Consider the following 22,575-nt stretch of genomic DNA (forward strand, 5'->3'; position numbering starts at 1 on the left):
AAAAAAAGAAGAGGAAAAAAAAAAAAGGTAATGAAAATAATAAGGGAAAAACTCAAGACACACTTCCTAAGGGGAAAAAAAACAACAACAAAAAAAAACCCATCATGTAATTTCTGTCCTTGACGGAATGTATTAAATAAGCAAACACCACCAACAAGCAAAACAAGTACTACAATGTAAAAATATTTTTTAAAAAAAGAAAGGAAAACCCTCTCACATGCATAAATGAAAGATTGCACACAAAGAACTCACATCTTTTCAAGTTTCCATAGTAAATATTCTGCTTCTATGTATTAAATACTGCATGGTTTTGCCCAAGCTAAGATGAAACCACATCATGAATCAATAAGCATTTTGCATTATCTTTCATTATCTACTCAAAGTCTTATACAATGTGGCTGGGACTGTAAATTAGTGCAACCACTAAGGAAAACAGTATGGAAGTCCCTCAAAAACTTAAGTCATTTAGAGACAAATACTGTACAGTATCACATATATGGAATAAAAAAAGTCAAACTCATAGAAGCAGAGTAGTAAAGAGGTTATAATAGGCTGAGATGTGGAGGAAATAAGGAGAGGTTAATAAAAGTGTACAAACCTATGCCTATACGATTAAAAAGGTCTGAGGATCTATTGTAAAACATGGGTGATCATAGTTGATAATTATGTACTATGTAACTGAAATTTGCTAAGAGAGTAGAACTTAAATATTCTCACAAAAAAGGAAGGAAGGGGCAGAAGGAAGAAGGAAGAGAAACTGGCTCTCAAAAAATCTGGTACAATGTAAAGGTACCTAATAAACATTAAATTCACAAAGACAAGACTTTGGTTCAGTTGGCCCCCACACACAAATATATACACTATAATCCATGCTTTATTAGGTTCTTTAATAAACACAGAAATCATACATCCCAAAACAGTGCTATCTCATAAACAAAGATGCTCAGTGCACTATTTTTTTAAATTAAAAATAGCTCACAATATCCCTGATGAACATGGAGGCAAAAATTCTCAACAAGATACTAGCAAATCAAAATCAACAACATACAGAAAAAATTATCCACCATGATCAAGTGGGATTCATTCCTAGCTGCAGGACTGGTTCAATATTTGCAAATCAATCAATGCGATACATCACATTAATAAAAGAAAGGATAAGAACCATATGATCTTGTCAATAGATGCAGAAAAAGCATTTGACAAAATGCAGCATCCATTCTTAATAAAAACCCTCAAGAAAGTTGGGATAGAAGGAAAATACCCAAACATCACAAAAGCCATATAGGCAAAGCCCACAGCTAATATCATCGTCAATGATTAAAAACTGAGAGATTTCCCCCTGAGATCAGGAATACAACAGGGATGTCCACTCTCAACACTGTTGTTTAACATAGTGTTGGAAGTCCTAGCATCAGCAATCAGACAACAAAATGAACTAAAAGGCATCAAAATTGGCAAAGAAAAAGTCAAATTTTCTCTTTTCGCAGATAACATGATACTCTACATGGAAAACCCGAAATACTCCACCAAAAGGCTGCTAAAACTGGTCTGTGAATTCAGCAAGGTCATAGGGTACAAAATCAATGTACAGAAATAAGTTGCATTTCTATATACCAATAATGAAGCAATAGAAAGAGAAATCAAGAAACTGTTCCCATTTACAATTGCACCAAGAACCATAAAATACCTAGGAATAAACCTAACCAAAGATGTAAAAGATCTGTATGGTGAAAACTATGGAAAACTTATGAAGGAAATTGAAGACACAAAGAAATGGAAAAACATTTCATGCTCATGGATTGGAATAAATATTATTAAAAGGCCAACACTACCCAAAGCAATCTACACATTCAGTGCAACCCAATCAAAATTGCATTCTTTGGAAAGCTGGAACAAACAATCCTAAAATTTGTTTGGAACCACACAAGACCCCAAATAGCCAAAGTAATATTGAAGAAGAAAACCAAGTCAGGAACCATCACAATCCCAGACTTCAGCCTCTACTACAAAGCTCTAATTATCAAGACAATATGGTATTGGCACAAAAACAGACATGTAGAGCAATGGAATAGAGGATCCAGAAATGGACCCACAAATATTGGCCAACTAATCTTTGACAAAGCAATGGAAAAGAGATAGTCTCCTTAGCAAATGCTGTTGGGAGAACTGGACAGCAACATGCAAAAGAATGAAACTAGACCAATTTCCCACACCATACACAAAAATAAACTCAAAATGGATGAAAGACCTAAATGTGAGACAGGAAACCATCGTAACCCTAAACGAGAAAGCTGGCAACAACCTCTTTCACTTTAGCCAGAGAAATTTCTTGCTTGACACATGTCCAAAGGCAAGGGAATTAAAAGCAAAAGTGAACTATTGGGACCTTACCAAGATAAAAACTTCTGCACTGCAAAGGAAACAAGCAACAAAACTAATAGGCAATCAATGGAATGGGAAAAGATAGTTGCAAATGACATATCACATAAAGGGTTAATATCCAGAATCTATAAAGAATTTATCAAACTCAATACTCAAAAGCCAAATAATCCAGTCAAGAAATGGGGCAAAGACATGAATAGACACTTCTCCAAAGAGGACATCCAGACGGCCTACAGGCACATGAAATGATGCTCAGCATCACTCATCATCAGGGAAACACAAATCAAAACCTCACTGAGATACCATCTCATACACACCAGTCAGAATGACTAAAATCAACAACTCAGGAAACAACAAATGCTGGCGAGGACATGGAGAATGGGAATCCTCTTGCACTGTTGGTGGGAATGCAAACTGGTGCACCAGTTCTGGAAAATAGTGTGAAGGTTCTTCAAAATATTAAAAATAGAACTACTCAATGACTCAGCAATAGTACTAGTAGGAATTTATCAAAGGTAGAGGGGTGCTGATTCACAGGGGCACATGTACCCCAATGTTTATAGCAGCACTTTCAACAACACCCAAATTATGGAAAGAGCCTAAATGTCCATCAACTGATGAAGGAATAAAGATGTGGTTTATATATACAATGGAATACTACTTAGCAATGAGAAAGAATGAAATCATGCCATTTGTAGCAACGTAGACAGAAATGGAAGGTATTATGCTAAGTGAAATAAGTCATGCATAGAAAGACAGACACCCTATGTTTTCACGCATATGTGGATCTTGAAGAACTTAACAGAAGACCATGGGGGAAAGGAAGGGGGAAAAAATAGTTACAAACAGAGAGAGAGGGAGGCAAACCATAAGAGACTCTAAAATATAACGAGCAAACTGAGGAGTGATTGGGGGGGCAAAGAGGGGAAAATGGGTAATGGGCACCGAGGAGGGCACTTGTTGGGATGAGCACTGGGTGTTACATGTAAGCAACGAACCATAGAAATCTACCCCAAAAACCAAGAGTACACTTTACATACTGTATGTTAGCCAATTTGACAGTAAATTAGATTTTAAAAAATAAAAGAAAAAGAATAATAAATAAAAATTTAAAAATACCTAAAACAAAATGAATTAAAAATGGCTCAAAAAGCAATGTCCTTTAATAAGTGAATGGTTAAATAAATTATCAACCAATAAACTGGAATTGTTGTGCACACAAAGAAAGAATTATAGCCCAGAATTCTCTCCTCACTCAGGCTGGGGCCTGCCCTGGTTGGGATGGGCTCAGCCAAGAGCATCCCAGCCCCCAGTGCACAAGCATCTGGCAGATCCTCAATCACTTAGCGCAGGCATCCTGTGCACTCCAATCCAGGTGCAAACCTCAGAGTTCAACCTACCCACAGAGGAGGAGCTGGAAGGTCCTATTCATGCCCAGGACTCAGATCCCCGCTCTCCTACCCATGGCACTGCGTAGATACCTATGAAGACCAGCAGCAGAGACTCCATAAGCCTACTGATAAAACAGCTGAGTGAAAATACATGAGATGAAAGCCCACAAATCAAATCTTCCCCCAGAGCCTGTTATGACCCCAGAGGCACTTTCTCCTGAGTTGAATGTGCCTCAGATAATTCACCCAGTTAACTCAGATGACACTTTGAAGCCAGACTGAGCTCCCTTTCAAGCAGGAGTTTTCCAAGGAAGAAACAGGACAGCTCATAGAAACCCCTATGGCCTGCCAAGGCTCAAACATACTCTTGAGAGGGATCTGAGGCTCTCTAGTTTAGGTTCTAAGCACAACAGATAGAAATTAAACGCCACGATACTAAAGAGATCCCACCTCACCATCCTGCAAGATGACAACTCCCTCGGGGTCCTGATACAAGATGGTCAGTGCCTTTTCCCCTAAGTGAAAATGTTACAGAACTAAAGGAAGGGCACATTCTGGGAATTGGATAACTTCTAAAAACTGGAGACTGAGCAGGCAAGCAAAGTCAGGACCATGACAAGGAAAATAAACATCTTCCCCTGGTAGGGAACTAGGCCCTGTGAGACTCTAGCACTGGGTTCACAGGGGCCTTGTGACATTCTGTGCCTTCTCCCCCTGTCTTTCCCTGGGAGACTGAGGAAAGGCTCATTTTCTCTCTCTAAACTAAGACAAATATGTAGGCATGCATGTAACTTAAAAATTCATTCTAAAGGCAATTCCAAAAGAGACATGCCAAAAGTAAAGCTACCAAAGGCAACATCCCTGGAGTAAATGTTTTATGCTTTGTTCATCTCTATATAATTCCTTATCATCTCAAAGGTAGTGTTTTCCATATGACAAGCCACAATAAACCTGTGTTGAATAAAGAAATAAATGAAGAAATGAGCAAAAGAACAAACAAGCAAATCCACTTAGAATAAAATATGGTTGGCAAAGAGCCACATCGGAAGAAGGTCCCAGATTTGTACCATTTAATAAAAGATGGTGAAGAAGAGAAACCAATGATGGCATGTTTCTGGTAGAAAGGCTGTGATGTGAGATTCCCATATGCCACACATGAAGAATTACGAGAGGAACAACCTCAGCCATGGCCCAAATAAGCCTAACTCTGCAGCCCATACGGTGCTGTGGAGGGAAAGCCTCCTGAGGACACAAGAAGGAAATGCACTAATCCGCATCATATACGTCTCTCTAATAAGTATTAGGGTAAAAATTACTTTATTAGTGAAACACATCACTTTGTTCAATAACCATTATGAACAACTCCCTTAGCAGTTATTCTGAATGACAATGCTTACTTGGAAATATATAGATATAGATATTTGTTAATATATTTATATATTATTATTTTTAACAAATATTATTTTCTGTGTTTTTTTAATAAAGAGAAGATCTCATAATTTTAGTCTCATCTCCTGTACTGCATTTATCTATGAAAGTATTTTTAAGTTCTCTCTTGATGGAAGATATAATTATAAGTATTTCATTATTATTCACATGAGCCAAGAAATGTTTGCCAAATTTTCATATCACATATAAACACATAGCACAAAATTTAACCTCTACTTATGTAGATATGAGAAACAGCTCTTAGACAAAATGTGACATTAATTACCCAAAATACACATATTTTTAAATATATGCTAAGGAAAATTTTGACATTTTGTGAAATTTTTTAAATGTTTCTGAAGGTTTGCTACAAGGCTAATTCTCTTGCACATGAGCCTTTGAAAACATTAATAATGAAAATGCCAACTGAATTTTAAATACTTTCACTAGGCAATAAAAGTATATACTGTTGATATTCTAAAAGTAAAAGATTAATAATATTCTTAGCATTCAACAGCTTCGTAATATTTAATTGATTCACTCAAATAACGTTTATTGAATACCAACCGTATTTGCTAAGTATTTGTTAGAAAAGTGCTGGAAATTTAAAAGTGAACAAGATAGTCAAGATCTTACCATCATCCACACGTAGTTTATACTCTAGTGGGTAGAAACAATAAACAAATAAACATAAAAGAAAATATCAAATCAGGATAAGTATTCTGATGAAAATAAAACTAGTTGAGATGATTGTTACAACTAGATGTTCTGGGATGACATTAAAATATGACTTGACTTCAGGGTCATGAGATTGAGCCCTACATTGGACTCCATGCTGGGTTTGGAGCTTGCTTCTCTCTCCCTCTCCCCTCTGCTTGCTCTCTCAAATAAATAAACAAACAAACAAGCAAATAAAGCCATAACTTAAAAATAATAAAAATGAAATAAGACAGAGGACAGACATTCAAGATCTAGAGGAAGAGGGTTACAGATGGAATACCAAGTTCAAGGACTCTAAGGTAGAAATGAATTTGGGGTATCTGAGGAAAAGGAAAAAAAACAAGTGTAATGTTTTACATTACAAGGGTGAATATGCTAGATACTGGTTAAGTAGAATCAGACTGAGTAGAATCTACTGAGATAAAAAGTTTGGTTTACAGTCTAAGTGCAAAGCTTTTGTTTTCTTTTAAATTTAATTACAGGAAGTTTAAATGTGTATGAATAAAGAGAACAGGGCAAAATGGATTCACATATATTTATCAACCAGTATCAATAATTATCATTTCATGGCCAGTCTTGCTTAATTTGTATCTTTACTCATTCTGCATCTACTCCTAAGAAATCATATCATTTCATTTATACATATATTAATATGTATCATTAAAAGATAAGGACTCTTCTTGCAAATATAACTTGTGTCAATATTACTATTACATCATTATTTTCCTTTTTTAAATTGATTTTTCATTTTTTAAAAATGTTTATTTGTTTTTGAGAGAGAGGGACAGAGCATGAGCAGGGAAAGGGCAGAGAGAGTGGGAGACACAGAATCTTAATCAGGCTCCCAGCTCTGAGATGTCAACACAGAACTGGACATGGGAATCCAACTCGTGAACTGCGAGATCATGACCTGAGCTGAAGTTAGATGCTTAACTGACTGAACCACCCAAGTGTCCCTACATCACTATTTTCAATAATAATTTATTAAAATTACCAACTATTTAGCCAGGGTCCAAATTTCCCTGTGTATCAATTTTTTCTAAAGCTCACTGGTTCAAATTAAATCCAAATAAGGTCCAAATATTGCATTTAACAGGTTTCTTGGTCTTTTAATGTATAAATTTCAATTCCTTCACTTTTTTCCTTAAAATTTACTTGCTGGAAAAAAAAATCCTACAGGATTTTCCACACTCTGGATTTCTGATGGCATCCTTATAGTGTCACTTAACTTGTGAACTTAACATGTTCCTCTGTCTCCTGTATTTCCTATTAACTGGTAGTTAGATCTGAATGTTTCATCAGATTCAGGTTCAATTTTCTAGCAAAACTACTCTATAGTTTATGTTATTTACTCCAATCAGGAAGCATATCATATGTTCTCTCTACAGGCATATATTAACAATTAGTAATAATCACTTCCTTAGATGTATTATAATAATTAGGGGTTATAAACTATTGATACTATAATTGTATCATTCCTTCTTTATTTATCAACTGAAATACTTTAGTAAAGGACAAACTTCCTTTATCAACCATATGCTTAACAGTATAAGAAAAATAGAACAAATACTGATTCTTTTTATTTTCAGGTTTTTCAAATAATAAACTGGCTGCTTAAGCATACTGGTTAGTTTTAAGCAAAGTTGTTAAAGATAATTCTGAACACTATCAGGAGAGTAGAGTGGTATGTAAGAAAACAAGAGTGAAAGCAGAAACATCATTTAGGAATATTCTAAATAAACGATGATGGGTTATACGAGGATGGTAGAGAAGTTGAAGATAAGTAGACAGCTTAAAGATATATTTGGAATGTAAAGTCCGGAGGACTTGTTGCTAGATTATATATACGTGGTAAAGGAAAGAAAAAAGTCAAAAATAAGTCCCAGAGTTTTGACCTAAGATCTTGGTTTATGAGAAACACTGAATAAAGAGTAGATTTAGCTGGAAAAAGTCATCTAGGTAATGATAGGGAAAATTAATAAATATTTACAAAATTCTTATCACTGTTTGTTTTCTTTTTCCCTTTATCCTGACTGAAAATAATTAAAATTTTCAGGAAGCAGAAATAAAATACCAGTTATGTTATTTTTCAATAATAATGCTTTTTTTTCTAGAATAAAAATAAAACCAGGTAAGATAAATTTCTACATTTTTTCTTAGACAACTCATTTTTCTCACCTTTCTTCTCATATATATTAACATAGGATATGCTGGGTAAATCAATTTAAGAAATATTAATTAATATTGTTTTAACCCGGACTAACTAGCAATCTCTCATATCAGCTAACAGATCACCAGAAATACAAGGGACACACAAACAGCCGAGATATAGAAACACAGAGAAACAGACCTCAAAAACATTAACCAGTTAATTAGGATTAACCAATTAATCCTGGGGGAAGATGGGAACTCCAATTCATCTTTCAGAAGTTAATTTTCCATTCTCCCATTTCTAAGTGAGTATTAAAAATTCAAATTGTCCAGTTGGGTCCCTTGCTCTTCCTACAAAGTAAAAGGGAGACTATGGAAGGCTTAAGATGGAAAGGAAGAGCCTACCCTCAACATATTACAAATAGTAAAAATAGTTTAGTTAATATTATTTTCTGAATGGCAGGATTTGTAAATACATGACCTAAATTCTCATGCACAAAATGAATATCAGTCTTGCCACAAATCATTTCTGCATATAAAAATTTTATAGTTATCCTATTTTGATAATACATACTTACAGAATATCTGAATAACTGATACGATAAAAATGACAAATTAATCACTCCTATGTAATGAATCATTCATATATGTATTACACTTATGGGTAACGGCTAAACAAATGCTACTGATCTTCATTCAGTCTTATAACTATACTTATGTATAAATGTAGCTTATTTAATTGTAACTGGGTTCCATAATGAAATATCCTTCTTTTAATATGCAAATGATAGCTCTGGGTTACATTTCCCTACATCAACACTGCCCCTGTTAATTGGACTCTACTCAACTACTCAGAGTAAAAGAAATATTTCTGTCAGCTAAAAAACAAACTACAAAGTGAGAAAATGAGATATACACAAATATAATTCTAAAAATTACAAACACTGATCAAATATTTTAATAATTAAAGAGAGAGCTATCCTAAACATATAGGAAACTGTTGAAAGAAAGGAGTCTGAGTTCATTTGCAAATGCTATTACATCTAAAGAATTAAAAAAAAAGATTCCATAAGATTCCTAACATAATATATACATTAAAATATGTAAAATTATATTATCCTGTGTACAGTTATAAAATATTTTGAATTCTAAGATAGAATTTTCTTTAAATATTGTACTTTATCTTACTTTAAATGCTTTTCTTTTTTTAAATTTTTTTTAATGTTTTTTATTAATTTTTGATACAGGAGAGACAGAGCATGAGAGGGGGAGGGTCAGGGAGAGAAGGAGACACAGAACTGGAAGCAGGCTCCAGGCTCTGAGCTAGCTGTCAGCACAGAGCCTGACGCGGGGCTCGAACCCACGAACGTGAGATCTGACCTGAGCTGAAGTCGGAGGCTTAACCGACTGTGCCACCCAGGCGCCCCTTAAATGCTTTTCTTGACATTCATTTTAAAAGAAAATAATTAACTGTTTTGTGCTTCTGTGTATTTTTCTTACTGAGAATTATTATGAATGTTTTAATGCAAATCAGCTCCACCAAACATCTTCATAGATGACAAATTGCATTCTGAATATCAATTATTCAAAAATGCATAGTCATAAGATTTCCAAACTGCTTGTTTAAACACAGAATATACAAATATCAAACAAGATATTAACATTCTCTGTAATACAAAATAGGCACTTTGTATTCATGTATATGACGTAAGTCTGGGTGACTCTTACGTAGCCTTAAATTCTTTTGCTAATCTACATTTCTTGTCTAAGAGAGCACATTTTTGCCCTTCATTTCCACTTGATTCTCACTGCCTCCCTCTACCTCTCGGTAAAAATTTTTCCTTCTCATTCTCCCTATCTAGATGCTAAGCAATCCCCAAAATAAAGGACAGTAGTGTGTCTCTCCATCAATCTTCTAATATATTATCCTTAACCTGAATAGGTGAGAAACAAAGTAATGGCCTAACCTGATGATAGCAAAGCACATATTTTCATTACCTTAACCTCCTTTCTCATTGCAATTTCTTTGACCTCCTCTATAAAATACTCTACTTTGTCTTACACTCAACTGTAAAAATTAGTGTAATATGGTTTCTAAGGAGTTGGTTAAAAATCACTCTAATTACCTCAAATGAGTAAAGATATAGAGAGCCAGAATTTCAAGGATTATCTACTTCTGGGGAAAATTGTTCTGTTTTTGGTTAATTAGTACCAAGACAACAACGTATTACCATGAGGTATATACTTCCCAAGCAAATCAGACATTTCCATCAGCAAATCAGTATATTCACTCATCAGAAGTCTCAGAATCTTAAATTGCATAGTAAATTCAAAATTGAAACAAAAGAGCTGACTGATAGAGGGTATTGTCATAACCTACATTTAGAGTTACATGCTTGTAAGAGTCACATAAAACATCTAACATTAATTACTTAAGCCACAGCCCTCTCTAGAATATCAATGAAAACTTCACTCTCCACATATCCTATTAGCAAGGAATTAATAACTTTTTCCCCTACTTTATTCAGTATCTTTTCATAATAACTTACAATGTCCAAACACAGGCCTTAAATTATATCAATTATACTTTAAAGTAACACATTCTGGGGTGCCTGGGTGGCTCAGTCTGTTAAGTGTCTGACTTTGGCTCAGGTCATGATCTTGTGGTTCGTGAGTTCAAGCCTCGTGTCTGACTCTGCACTGACAGTCTGGAGCCTGGAGCCTACTTCAGATTCTGTGTCTCCTTTCTCTGCCCCTCCCCCCTCACACTGTCTGTGTGTGTGTCTCTCTCTCTCTTTCAAAAATAAACATAATTTTTTAAATAATAAACTAACAAATTTTATGGGGTACCTAGGTGGCTCAGGCAGTTGAGCAGCCAGCTTCGGCTCAGGAAAAGAGCTCATGGTTGGTGAGTTCAAGCCCCACATCAGCCTTGCTGCTGTCAGCCTGTCAGCGTAGAGCCCACTTCAGATCCTGTGTCCCCCTCTTTCTACCCCTCCCCCTCTTGCGCTCTTCCAAAAATAAAAAAAAAGTAAGTAACAAATTCTTATAAAGATACTACTGTAATCAGCAAAATATGTGCAAATTAGATTTTAATATAAAAAGGCATTCTATTCTGTATGCAGAAATTCTCAACAATCTAGTCTTATTAAACTTAAGCTAATGGGGGGGGGGTGTCTGGGTAGCTCAGCTGATTAAGGTCCAAATCTTGATTGTGGTTCAGATCATGATCTCACAGTTCATGAGAAAGAGCCCTGTGTCTGACTCCATGCTGATAGCGCAGAGCCTGCTTGGGATTCTCTCTCTTCCTCTCTCTCTGTCCCTCCCCCAACTGCACACGCACTGTCTTTCTAAATAAATAAACTTAAAAAAAAACCTTAAGACAATGACTTTTCTTACTTTTCTTTCTCATACCTTTTTCCCTTTTTAAATGTCAAAGCAGTGAAAGGAGGTTATCAACCACTGGAAGGTATTGGAGAAATCACAAAAATATGAAATTATGAAAATAAACATTGAGCTTTTAATAAGATTAGGAACAAAGAATTGAGAACTGGTACAGATAATCAGGTGATGAAGTGGGTGGGGGAAGCTAAGAATTCTCTGCCATTCTCACTCTTGATACTCTGGGCACCGCAAGGAATAATATCACAGAGGCACTGAGGAGTCTGGATTCTTGTGTTTGTTAACTACTGTGACACCAAACAAGTGTTTCTACTTTCAGGAAACCTTATTCTTATTTCTACATGGACTCACAAAAAATTTTTTTCCAACTTCCTTGAGGTGTTTTCTCTAAACTTTGTAGGCCCAAGCAAAACAATGCCTTCCTTATCAAGGAAATCTTCGGATTAGAAAAGAGTAGCACTGTGGGTGCTTGACTGGCTCAGTCAGTGGAGCATGTGACTCTTGATCTCAGGCTTGTGTGCTCAAGCCCCAAGTTGAGTGTAGAGATTACTTAAAAATAAAATCTTAAAAAAAGAAGAAAAGTGCAGGATTAAGAGCCCAGATGAGAACTGAATACCATGAAAACAAAATGGCGCCAATCTGGACAATATGTTATTTCCTTCAGGTATATTCAGCAACCTGACAATGGAAATGGAGAAACTGAACTGCAATTCTGATACAGGGATGAATAACTGAAAGACAAGGAAGATGATGGTGAGAAAGTCATCTAAAATGTGACAATGAACTTCAGGTTCAGCAAAGAAGAAACTGACGAACTCAGAGAAAAAAAAGATGTCAAAATTTAAAGATCCTACTAAGATTTCACAGAGAGCAAGGTCTACTAAGGAAGTGAGCAAGTAAGAAAGCTGGAAGGTTAAAATCAAAGTAGAGCACTTGAAATATAATATTTAAAGGTAGGAAAGTTCTAATGGTAACAAAAGACTATAGGAAAGGACTCCTGAAAAAAAATGTAGTCAAAATAAAATTTACAGAAGTTGAAAGAATTAAAAGAGATGACCCAGGACAATGGCATGGGAAAAGACTATAAGCCAAATGCCAAAACTCTGGATAAGTAATGAGGATTCTGGTCTATATCCTTGGTGGTACTTTCCATGTGGTCCAATGACATTATCTAGAAGCTTGGTAAGAATGCAGAATAGAAGGTAACACCTAATAGGGAATCAGTTTTAATAAAAACTCCAGGTGACTTATAGACAGTCAAGTTTGAGATCTTCATAGATCTTAATAAATAAACAGCTAACAGATAACAGAAAAGACACAGGTAGGAAGTGGATGATCCTATGGCATGATCTTTGAAAGAGAAGTGAATTTTTTTTTATTCAATGGTTAAAGAACATTGGTTTCATAATGCCAGTAGAGAATTAGGCAAATCCTAACAATATCTCTGGAGACTGAGAATTCAGAGTAAATAAGGATTCCACATCTAATCTTTTAATTTTTTGATATGGTTTTCCTACCTCCTTTTTCTACATCTCTCCAGACTTACCTTTTGTCTTAGTGTTTGTTGTTTGTTGTTTGTTTTCATGCTTATAATTTGGTTGTATCCAACTTCTTTTGTATAAATATGGAATATTTTAAAAAACAATTCAAAAAAATACTCACATACACATATACATACACTCTTGTACATCCCTCTCCTTAACCGAATTTACTAATTTATTATTTTTAAAAACTATGTATGTCTATCTAATCTTGTTAACTTATCAGCTCCATAGAAATATTCATTGCCTAACCTCCAAATTTTTGAAATGAACATAAACGACCACATATTATATAACAGAATATCCCCCTGCTTTCTCTCTGAAATTTTACTTTATGAAACCAAGAATGGATATACCTACACAACAAAACACAATTCTGAAGAATATTCATAAATCACTACAAAGAAATCCAAAGTAACAGAGAAATTGGAAAGCTCAGTTCAATTTGATACATTTCTTCATACAGGAAATAAAATGCCTTATTCCTAATCAACTAATCAACTTACAAATGCTTTAAGTGCTCCCCAAAATATTAAAATTTGAAGGTAATTTCTACCCTCAGACATTAGGTAACACACTCCTGCCTTGGACTGTCCAGATTATCATTACCTTCTTGGCAAAAAGAAAATACATGGAAAGATATTTAAGTCTATTCCTCAAAGTACCTGGGAGCATACCAAATAACATAATATAAAATAAAAACAGGACGGGGAATACAAGGAACTGTTGAGGGCCCATCCCAATCATCTGAATCTGAGAATCAAGCTCACAAGATTTAGTTTATAAAAATGCAAAGGTCACATGACAAAATCACTTATCATAGCTCCGTAAGATTGTAGCATCTGATGAAAAAAATTCCCAATGATTGAACAAACCATGTAAACTGGCCATCTCTTATATCAGTCCTCCAAATAATTTGATTTTCAATTTAATGTTTTCTTGAGTAACTGAGTTCTCATTGCTTTTGTAATATATATAGCCTGGAGGTAAAACAAGTCAAAGTAATGTACATGAAATTAAGCATACCAAATACCTTGTTCAGAATATGTGAGTTATGACATAAGTAGTGATAGTTACTTTTAAAGCTAGTATTAAAAACATGAAAGCACTCAAATTTTAAAGTGTTGTGTTTAAATAAAAAGGTAATCATGCAAAATTTGTAGGCCAGCAGTGAAACGTACTTTTATTTAAGTAAAAAGTGAGCTTTTACATGAAAACTCAAGAGCAATTTCAAAGAAAAAAATGAATAAATGAAACGAAAAAGTCAGAGATGGAAGGGTTGGTTATGGGTTCAAACTGTTTATACTTGGTTCTATAAAGAAAAACAGAAGTAGTTCAACTATTAAGTTCAACTGGCATGACCAGAAAATTTTAATTATTGTAGTCCTCAACATATCCTAACAAAAAGATATAAAAGTAGGATGCTCTGGAGATTACTGTCAAATATTAGGGTAGTAATAATATATACGGTCACTTGATTTACAACTGAGGTGCCCCTATAATTAAGTACTGGAACAACTGGATATTCATATGAAAAATACAATTAACCTTTATCCTTATTTCACACCATTTTAAACATTAATTTGAGAGGGACAATGTGCCTAAATGTGAAAGCTGAAATCAAGCTTCTAGAAGAAAATACACAGGGGAATATTTTTGTGAGTAGGCTAGGAAAGATTTCTTAAACAATACACATAACTCTACATTAAAAAATTTGATAAACTAAACTTTATCAAAATAACATTATATATCAAAAGTCGCCACTAAAGAAGATACAATCCAGAGACTGAGAAGATAATTTCAATGCATCTGAAAAGGGCTTATGCAAAACATATAATGAATTCCTATAAGATAGAAAAAGACAAACAATGAAATTTAAAAAGATAGAAAACATGAACAGACACTTCATTAAAAAAGAGAGAGAGATCCAAAGAGCCAATAAGAATTATTCAAGGGGAAAATTAGTATTAAAACCACAGTGAGATATCACAAAATGCCTAGCAGAAGTTCAAAGACAGAGTGCTATTAATATAGCTCCCCTATATTAATGATTGGAGATTAAGTTGGAACAACTGCTCTGTAAAAGTCCTTGGCAGAAAAAACTAAAATTTCACATAACATTCATTCCAAAATCCAGCAGTCTCATTTCTAGAAATATGTCAAAACTGAATTAACACATCCATATACCATAAAGCATGCATAAGGATGTTTATAGCAGCATTACTCATAATAGCCCCAAACTACAAACAACCCAAATAGCAAAGAGAAAGGATATGTTTGGGATACTTAATATAGCAACAAAAAAGAACAAAGAAACCAAGGGACAGAAATGGAAACACAGGAGGCTCCTGAACTTCCATCTTCCACAGACACATCAAGTGTATAGCAACACATAAAGCAATTCTAAGTGAAATCCAGAAAGTAGCTGTGTGACTCCTGTTCATCAGGTGAATGAGAAATACCTACACTGCAACAGGTAGAAAAGGCTGAGAAACACTCTCACCATAAATTCTACCTACACCCCCCCACCCCACAGCACAGTGCCATACAACTAAGAGAGAACGCCCAACTCCCAGCTTCTCCCTGAGAAGCTGAGCCAACTTCATATCTAGCACTCCAGCTTCTGCAGCTGCTACTTACGAATCAGGCCCTGAGACTGCCTGACTCTGACAACCAATGGAACTTGAACTCTAGTGTCACACAAGGCCATAACAAAGAACCAGTCCAGTTCTTATGGGCAGGCACATGAGCACTTGTAGCAGCTTTCCCCTGCTGCTGTCCCCAAGAGCAGTGCAGAGAGAAGAGGCAAAAACATCCATCTCCCAGTCTTTCACTGGAAGAGGTCTGGCTGCATACTTTACCCGGTGCTGCCTAGGGTCCAGCTACTGATTAGCACAGATCTAGGGGATGGCTGAGATCCTTTTCAGAAAGAGGGAGAGCCAATGCGTACTTACCCTGACTTTTCCCTGTGGCTCAATTAACGGTAAAATCAGGTTGCCAGCACCTCTCTGGAAGGAGCTTCTACAGATACCCTAGCTTTTACAGCTGTCATGTAAGGGACAGGATCTCAAAATACCTAATTCAGATAACTAACAGAGCTTGCATTTCACAAGCATCACAGGGGTGCTCCATATAGTGAATAAGCAGTCTAAACAGGTTCAGAAGTACCCCCACCCCACTGCAGAGATAGCTATATGCCCAGATTCAGCAAGGAGAGATGAAACAAAACTTCCCATCTCCCAGTTTTTCCTTGGAAGAGGTTTAACTACATGCTTTCCCAGCTATCGCCTGAAGGTCTTGCTTCTAATCAGCCTCCATCCAGTACTGTGATCCTCCCCTTTGGGAGGGTCTTGGTACAACCTAAACTACTGGGAATCACTAGAAACAAAGACAGCAGTTTGGACAATCACAAACATTTGAAAGGAAACCATTAGTTTGGGCCAGGCTTATTGACAAGGTTCATCCCCTACACAAGACTAATCGGTCAAAACTAGGAGATGTGGTCATTTTATCTAATATGCAGAAACCAACAAAAAGAGTCAAAGAAAATGAAAACTGGGAATATCTTCCAAACAAAAGAATAAGACAACTCTCCAGAAAATGATCATAAAGAAACAGAGAAAAGTGATTCACTCAAAGACAATTAAAAAGAATAATCATAAAGATGTTCACTAAGGTCAGGAGAGCAGTGCATGAAAATAGTAAGAATTTTTTCAAAAAGATATGGAAAATATCAAAAAGTACTAAACACAAGTCACTGACCTGTAGAATACAATAACTGAACTAAAAAACTTAATGCATGGTTTCAACAGCAGACTAAATCAAATTTGAAGACAGGACAAGTGGAATTCATTCAATCAGAGGAGCAAAAAGAAAAAGGAATGGAAAAAAAAGAAACACTGCCTAAGTGATGTATAAGATACCATAAAATGGCCAATATATGCATTACAGGATTCCAGAAGAAAGAGAGAATGGGGCAGAGAGCTTATTCAAGAAATATGGCTAAAATTTCTCTAACCTGGAGAAACAGGCATTCAGATTCAAGAACCTCAAAGAGTACCAAATAAGAATCCAAAGAGACCCAAACAAAGGTATTATGATTAATTTGTCAAAAGTTAAAGACTAAGTGAGAAGCTTAAAGGCATCTAAAGAAAAGCAAATTATTATATACAGGGGAATCCCCAGGAGACTATTAAATATTTCAGATGAAACTTTATTGTCCAGGAGTGGGATGATATATTCAAAGTAGTAAAGAAATAAAATACTCTATCTGGCAAAGCTGACCTTCAGAAATGAAATCGTTTTTCAGACAAACAAATGCTGACGGAGTTTATCACTACTAGACCAACTTTATAAGAAATGTTCGAGGGAGTTCTTCAAGCTGAAACAAAAAGATGATTAATAATATGAAAAAATATAAAAGTATAAATTTCACTGGTAAAGGTAAATATATAATTAAATACAAACTATTCAAACATCATGAGAGTGGTGGGTAAATCACTTATAGCTCTAGTATAAAGGTTAAGCAAAAAAGAATTAAAAATTAACTATAACAACAACAACCTGCTAATGGATACACATATAAAAATGTAAATTGTACATCAAACACATAAAAAGTGGGGGAAGATATAAGAACATACAGCTTTAGTATTTATTCAAAGTTAAGTTGTTATCAGCTTAAAATAAAATTATAACATATGGAGGATCCTGGGTGGCACACCCAGTTAAGGATTCAACTCTTGATTTTGGCTCAGGTCATGATGTCTTGATTCATAAGTTTGAGTACCTCATCAGGCTCTGAGCTGACAGCATGGAACCTGCTTGAGATTCTCTCTCTTTCTCTTTCTCTCTCTCTCTCTGCCCCTCCCCTACTCATGCACATGCATCCTCTCTTTCAAAGTAAATAAAAAATAAAATAAAATTATAACATGTTTTATGTAAACCTCATGGTAGCCACAAAGCAAAATCTAAAGTAAATACACAAAAGGTAAAAAAGGAGTCTAAGAATAACATTACAACCATCAAATTACAAAGGAAAAGAGCAAGAGAAGAAGAGACAAAGTAATTACAAAACCGTCAGCAAACAATTAACAAAATGACAATATGTAGATGTCTATCAATAATTACTTTAAATGTAAATGGGCTAAATTCTCCAATCAAAAGACAAAGACTAATTGAATAGATTAAAAAATAAGACCCAACTATATGCTGCTGCTAAGAGACTCACTTTAGCTTTAAGGACATGCAAAGATGAGAAAGATGATGAGGTAGTGCATATAGAAACTGGAAGAAAGCAGAGTTAGCTATACTTACATCAGACAAAAGGAACCTAAACCCCAAAACCTATAACAAAAGGCACAGGTGGTCATTATATAATGATAAAGGGGACAATTCATCAAGAGGTTATAACAACCATAAATGTTCATACATCCAACAGTAAAACATCTAAATACATAAAGCAAATATCAACCGATCTAAGGAGAGAAATAGCAATACAATACTAAAAAAAACCAATATCTTCCTTTCAACAATAGACAGAAAACCCTCAGGAAACACTGGACTTAACCTACACATTAAACCAAATAAACCTGATATACACAGAATATGATACCTAAGAGCAGGATATACTTTTTAGTCTAGACTACATGGAATATTCTCCAGGACAAATCCTATGTTAAAGCACCAAACAAGTCTTTATAAATTTACAAAGACTGAAATCATATCAAGTATCTCTTCCAACCACTATGGAATGAAACTATAAATCAGTTATAAGAGGAAAAGTGGAAAATTCACAAATACATGGAGATTAAACAATGTGCTACTGAAACAATGGGTCAAAGAAATTAAAAGGAAAAGTAAAAATGTTTTTAAAAAATGAAAATGGAAACAAACATACCAAAACTTACGGGCTCAGAAAAAGCAGTTCTAAGAGGGAAGTTTACAGTATTAAAAGACTACATTAAGAAAAAAGAAAGTTCTCGAATAACGTAACTTTACATCTTAAGAAATCGTAAAAAGACAGAAAAAAAAATGAAGCCCAAAGATACTAGAAAGAAATGACAAGTATCAGAGCAGAAATAAATAATATAGAGACAACAGAGACCAGAGAAAAGATTAATAAAACTAGGAGCTAGTTTTTTAAATTGATAAATAGAACTGGCTAAGAAAAATGTATTTATCCAAATAAATAAAACCAGAAATGAAGAAGACATTACAACTGATAACACAAATATAATAAGAATTGTAAGAAACTACTATGAATAATTATATTCCCACATTAAATAAACTAGAAAAAATGAATAAATTCTTAGAAACATATGAAAACTGAATCAAGAAGAAAGGAAAAATATGAAAAGATCAATTACTAATAAGAAGATTCAATCAGTAATCAACAATTTCACAACAAAGAAAAGTCCAGGACTAGATGGCTTCGCTGGTGATGTCTACCAACATTTAATGAAGAGTTCTTACCAATTCTTCTTAAACTTTTCCAAAAAATAAAAGATGTGTGGATAATTTCAAAATTATCCAAATTTCTGTTCCCAGTAAACCTATACTTGATTTTCTATGGGCATTATAAAGATACTTTCATGTTCTAAGGTGGTTCTAACTAAAAACTTAATGCATCTACTCAAGTAAATACTTTTCAAATAAATCTCTCAAATATTTTACAGCACAACATGAGAAAAGAAACAAGACCTTTTAACTAGATGTCACTTTTCTATTTCCTCAGGTTAATGAGAAATAAATATCAACTAAAAAGTACCTGAATCCACAAAATATATGAGTGTTTTAAATGCTGTGATGCAAAGTAGCTGAAAATACTAGCTTCAATGTTTCCTTTTATAATATAACAAAACTTGGATTTCAGCTGACAACTTCTATACTAGGTTTTAACTCAAAGCAATTTAGAAATAGACAAGTCAGAAACTCCTTAAAAATAAATTAGGGTTTATAATGGAAATGCTGACAGATGCTTTCTTTATAATAATGCCTGGTGAGACTACTGTATTTTAGAAGTGACTATATCACAATATGTATCCAAGTGTTGTACATTAAAATGCAACAATGTCTAGCTTATAATTAAATCAAGACCATGAATAGTTCAGTAAAACATGTTGTAAAGAAAGTAAGATGTGACAAGAAAATACACGGAGTTAAAATATAATGCAAGTAAAGATTTATTCGAGCTTGCCTTTTAGAAGATATAAACAAGAGGAAATATCAACAGAGTGGCAAAAATGAACAAATCAAGAGACTATAGATGCTGGCGAGGATGTGGGGAGACAGGCACCCTCCTACACTGTTGGTGGGAATGTAAACTGGTGCAGCCGCTCTAGAAAACAGTGTGGAGGTTCCTCAAAAAATTAACTCCCCTATGACCCAGCAATAGCAGTGCATACAGAAGTGCTGATGCATAAAGGCACATGTACCCCAATGTTCACTCATAGCAGCATGTTCAACAGTAGCCAAATCAGGAAAGAGCCTAAATGTCCATCAACTGACAAACAGATCAAGAAAATGTGGTTTATATATACAATGGAATACTACATGACAATGAGAAAGAATGAAATCTGGCCATTCATAGCAACATGGATGGACCTCGAGGGTGTCATGCTAAGTGAAATAAGTCAGGCAGAGAAGGACAGATACCATATGTTTGCATTCATAGGTCTAACGGGAGAAACTTAACAGAGGACCATGGGTAGGGGAAGGGGGGAAAAAGAGTTAGGGAGAGGGAGGGAGGCAAATCATCAGAGACTCTTAAATACTGAAAACAAACTGAGGGCTGAAGGGGGAAAGGGAAAAGGGAAAGGGGGGTGATGGTAATGGAGGAGGGCACGTGTGGGGAAGAACACTGGGTGTTATATAGAAACCAACTTGACAATAAACTATATTTTTAGACAATAAAAAATACTAGAGAGAGAAGTAAAAAAGGAAAACTTCATTAAAAGCTAAAAAATAATTTATTTCCAATGTGAATGGTGTGTACCTTAATCACTTATGAAACCATTTCCATGAGATGATCATACTCCTAGACTAAGATCAAAACATAAAGTTTTAAATATTTATATATAACTTAAAAATAGGTTATTTCTGCTTCTATAATCTTTGATCAGCTGCTCAACTTTCTTCTGCTGCTACCTTTTCTACTCACTCTTCATGCTGTCTTTGTCTTTGATTGTTACAAGCCACCATTTCCATCACCCCCTACTTCTGAACTCTCCATACCTGTATTGCAACATCAAGTCGTTGTCAAAGCAATGTGGAGCCAAAAACAGAGCATAAACAATTCTACCACCATCAAAGAAATATAGTAAGCCTTTTTTAAACTGAGAGGCTAAAGAACCAACTTATGTTTCAAAGCAAAGTAGAAACCCAGGAGCATTACACAAACAACTTCTTCATTATAAAGCTATATAAAGGCCTCAACATAAATCTCGTGATACAGTGCATCGTTCATCTTAAAACAAATAGTTTGCAATGAACTTTCTTAAATGACAAACACTATTTTCTCTAATTTCCTATAATAAAAATATTGGATTTGTCCTTTTTTTTAACTTTGAAATCTAACTGGCTGTATTAAACAAACAGGCATCATCCCATCTAGACATAGAGGGAGGCTCCCTGGATTTGTCTTTTGCATGGGTATGTTCTAATGGGTTATTCTCTAACTCAGTGGCTCTCAACAAGGGGCAATCTGCTCCCCCAAAGGACATCTGACAATACCTGGAGACATTTTTCATCATCATGAAAGAGGGGAAGATGGCAGATCATGAGTATGTAGCAGTCAGAGATTCTGCTAAAAATCCTCCAATCTAAAGGACAGCCCACCCCCCCAACACAATCATCTGACCCAATATATCAATAAAGCCACTGTCAGTGTTGAGCAATCTCCTACTAACTCCTTTGTTTTCTTATCAAGCATGAATTTCCCATAGTTACCCTCATTTTCAGTCCCCCAAAATAGTCAAACAATCAAAATTAGAACCAAACTTAAGAAAAAGATGAGTGAAGTATGCAGATGACTTCCAAGAATAAGTGACTCATTCATTCATTCAACAAATACATGAGGCACAGTACTAGGCACTGAGGACACTGTAGTGGCCAATAAAGACATGATCTCTACCTGCATGAAGCGTATGTTCTAGTGATTGTCAGGTTGAAGAAATCTTCAAACTAAGTAAAAACCTTCAGTGCCTGACACATTCTGGCAATCTGATGCAGCTATGTGGAAATGTTCCCACTGACAGAGCATTCTCTTTCTGAAACTGTCTTTATTACAATAAGCCAAAATAATCTTTCCTATAGTTTTCACCCTCTAATGATAGTTCTGTTCTCCTGAGTCATAAAAAACAAATCCCTGTTCCATAGGACAACCCTTTACAGATTTAAAGACAGCTCTCCTGCATCTCTGAATTTTGTCTCCTAAAAGTTAAATGATTCCATGAGCACCTCTAGCAGCCCTTATGTAGGGCTTAATGCCCTTAAGATATGAGCCTTAAAATCAGAAGGAAATGAATAAAAACACTAAGGTTTTATAAGAATTTAGGCTGTTA

At 35.0% G+C, this 22,575-nt stretch overlaps 1 protein-coding gene and 1 pseudogene across 1 annotated transcript in view; one reads left to right on the forward strand and one right to left on the reverse strand.

Annotated features, from left to right (window-relative positions):
* Positions 1–22,575, reverse strand: part of NUBPL (nucleotide binding protein like) — a 206,600-nt gene that overhangs the window by 63,141 nt on the left and 120,884 nt on the right. The window lies entirely within an intron of this gene.
* On the forward strand, positions 3,664–4,426 carry LOC115301360 (annotated as a pseudogene).

This window comes from Suricata suricatta, chromosome 9, assembly GCF_006229205.1.
Source record: "Suricata suricatta isolate VVHF042 chromosome 9, meerkat_22Aug2017_6uvM2_HiC, whole genome shotgun sequence".
Taxonomy (NCBI): Eukaryota; Metazoa; Chordata; class Mammalia; order Carnivora; family Herpestidae; genus Suricata; species Suricata suricatta.